This window comes from Culex quinquefasciatus, chromosome 3 (assembly GCF_015732765.1).
Source record: "Culex quinquefasciatus strain JHB chromosome 3, VPISU_Cqui_1.0_pri_paternal, whole genome shotgun sequence".
Lineage (NCBI taxonomy): Eukaryota > Metazoa > Arthropoda > Insecta > Diptera > Culicidae > Culex > Culex quinquefasciatus.
The window spans coordinates 140,628,285-140,632,201 of NC_051863.1; positions in this window are offsets into that span (position 1 = coordinate 140,628,285).

Sequence of the window (3,917 nt, forward strand, 5' to 3'; positions counted from 1 at the left end):
TTGTGGAAAATGGCAATTTTTCATTTCATCGCAAAACGAGTCGAAGCTCTTGGGCGGTAGGATTATCGAGAATATTTTTAAATAAACTTTGCAAACAAAGGTATGGTGATGGATTGTGTTTGAACGGTTTACGGTAAATGCTCGATTGTATTGGTGGAAGAACATTGGAAGATGACACTAAATTATAAGCAAAAAAGATGATCAGTTGATCATTCTGATCTTTTTCGTGATCAGTAATAAAAAAATGGTGAGCAAACTTGGTTATTCTTGAAGGGGTTGGCTGAGACTAAGAATGCTGTAAATAAAATACTGCTTAAAATTGCAACAGGAGTTAACAATTGCTTGAAATTTGATAGTTACACACTTAGATTTTTTTTACCGAATTCGGTTTACCGAATTTTCAACTGCTGAACAGTTCGGTAAACTGAAATTTACCGAATTAGGTAGGAGCTTTCCAAAATTCGGTAATGAAGTTCATTATTGTTAATCGTACAATCAAAATTTGGTAAAATTATGTTCATTTTGACAGATGGTTTAACGATCTAAAGCGATCTTTAGCGATTTTTCAACTACCGAATTCGGTATAAAAATCTAAGTGCGTAATGGTTGAGGCATTTTATCGAAAATGCTTCCTTTGTTCAAATTTGTCGACATCACTCTTCTATTTCATAATATTGGTATCATTGCATCACCATATTCTCAACACCCACGTAAGTCGCAAGTACCTAAATGTGTCTATAAAATTGTGTTAAAAGGACGATCAGCCGCACAAACACACCGCGCAGTCGACGTTATCAACGCCTGTTTATCCATTCGTCAAAGTGTCACACATATCCTATCGCAAACTCTGGCGGGTTGATTTTTCTGGATATTTTTTTTTCATTTTTCTGCATCCATCCACCCGCGCCTCAAAGTGTGTACATATGCCCTTTCCAGCGGATTTCACCCTGTTATTGTTGTACGGGTGACACTTGTGATACTGCGTTTGAATTGCTCATCTAATGTATCGCTTGCGCTGCTATTTATTCCTGGCTGGCCCACCCTCGCCCCCTCCCAGACGTCAAGTTAATACTGGAAGGCAGGAGGACCCAACCCAACCAGACGCAGTTTTCCGACGACACACTAGTTACGTTCCGGACTAATCAGCGCGCTCGAGTTAGTTTTTGTCCAACCGTCGAGCAGCTACAACGTGTGAGCTTTCCCGCCCCGGAAGTGTTTTAGTGGAAAAGTGTTTTTTTTTTTCTCCAGGAAAGAAAGTGTTGTGATGTGAGCTGATAATTTTGGATACCTAAAAACCATAGAGAAAAAAGGATTATCAGTGAAAAGTGTTAGGAAAAATCATTTGAACGTTGAACGAATTGAACGAACATTGTCTTAAAAATCAACGAGTGTCTTCATGGATTATTTGAATCTTCAAATTTTCATCAACACGACAAACAAAATTTAAAGTTTTTGGAACCAAACCACTACATTTTTTTATTCACTTATAGAACCTACATTATTACTAATTCAGAAATAATTCGTTATACCAATCTGAAAAATAATTTAAAGAACGCATATATATGCAAATATATATTTGCACTTTTTCGAAATGTGGATCAAACAAACATGTTTAAACAAATCAAAACTTTAAAACAAAAAGTAGCACAAAATGTTGTTTTCAATTCAATTATGTTTATTTCTTAAGTTGTCGGTTAACAATAGTTTTTGTAAGTGCAGTACAGAGTTTTGGGGGATCCTTACAGCTGTGACTAATACATTTATCCCAATGGATGGAAATAAAGTTTGTTGAAAAAACGAAACGGAAAACAAGAAAACACTCGCCAAAAACCTGTTGATATAAAAAAATAGGCTTTTGACAACATTTGCCAAATATCAATTAATTCATGAAAACACTGTTTAAGCTCCAGTTGCGAACATTTTTTTTGTTCCGCGATCCCAAAATTGGAAAATGCTAAAAAGCCTGAAAGATTCTCTTTTGAATAAACAAAAATCAAAATAAATGTTTTACAATGCATTCTGAATAGTTTTACTTCAATTGAAAGTTATTCTTTTTTTTTCAATCAAAAAAATATTTTTTTACGTTAAAAAAAATAAATTTGCATTGATCTTATGATTGCAAGATAACGGTGATGTTGAATATGCAAATTAAACTCGATTTAATTGAAATTTCGAACCTGTGGAAAATGTGTGATAAAATAGTTTAAGTGAAGCATCGACATGAAAACTCAATTTGGAAATAATAAAATAAATTTTAATAATCAGTTTTACAGTTGTTTTTCATCAACCAAAAAAAATTAAGCAATAGGAAATTGAAAATGACTTGTTTTGTGAGTGTATCGTTCATGAGCAATGACTTAACGAAAATATTAAATTGAGTCGCAAGACAACGTCATTGCAATAAAAAAGGATAAATTTGTCAAAAAATGAGAGATTTTTAGAAAAAGACTATTGAAAAATTTGAACAAAATAAACTCAGCATTTATTTTATTTCATGACTTTGTCCCTTTGTTTTATGCGATTATTTTTTTTAATTTGTAATATAATAAACAAACTTCAAATTCTAAGCCTAATTTTCAAAACACTGGAACAAAAATAATTACCAAATTCTACTTACTATTTATTACTATCTTATTCTTACAGTTTCACATAACAGTACAAATTAAAACAAATAGTTTAAATTTGCAAGGTGTTATTTTGGAAAGTTGAATATTACCTCTAGGTATAATGTTGTAAATTTACCTCAAATTAGACTGATAAAGTGGCATTACATCAGAAAAGAAGTAAAATCACACTTTTTTTTTCTGACATAAAAGATGTACCCCTTCCCTGATGTAATATTATCATGATTTTTTTTACTGTGTGCTTAGTGAAAATTTAATCAATTGTAAATTATTTTTCAATGAAAGACTTTTTGAAATATATTTTGTTCGCGATTTTTTTGGGAAAATGTTGTAGGTAGTTTGGTTAAAAACATGAAAAATTAATGTATTGACCTAAATAAAAAAATATATAAATAAATACGAAACTTATGTTTGAACCACAGTCTTGAAGGCATCTTAAATAAAAAAAACTTAATTGTCCTGTATTTTTTTTTTCAATTCACCAAGCAGAACTATTTTGCTTGATTAACTAGCTTTTGTAATTTTTGAAAAGGTGGTGAAGTGTTGTTACGAAAATAAATTATTTCACTTTTTTTTAATATAAACGAGCATGATTTATTAGTGCTCATGATCGCAAAAAGCAAGTTTTTTTGCTTCGATTTTTGATTTAACATTAATTATGCCAATTAATTGAAAAATAATTTATTCGCGAATCGATTAACCCATTGTTTTAAAACTTGTTTATTTGTATGAGAAAAAAAGAGGCAAAATAATAAAAAAAATCACATACACGCTTCAAGTGTATCAGATTATTTTAACAACCCATGCTAAAAGGTAATTTTGTTATCAAGCCAGAAGTGATTCAATATCAAATTTTTAAAAGCATAATTGCAGCTAGTTACTTCTACTACGGTAATAAGCAAGTTGTTGCGTTACAATCACAGATATAATCTTCTTTTTGAAGATTAAAGATTGAAGTGCTGAAGATATTTAGCTATTATAGCTATCTTTGGATTTTGAATTTTAACTTGATAATATGGAATACACTTTCATTGTTCATTGGCTGAACATGAAAACTAAATCAGATCAAATCTTTACGCAACGGAGTGAACTTCCGCTAGTGTTAAATTGTGAATTCTAGTGTGAAATAAGTATGAAGAAAAACACATGAAAACATGAAATTTATATCGGATTTTAAAGATGTATTTCCAGTAGGAAAATTGTTGGCTGCTCAAGGCTGCCATGTTAACGGCGTTTCTATAGTAAGTGTTGGGATTTAATTTCGAAGCAATTTTTAAATATTTATCTATACAG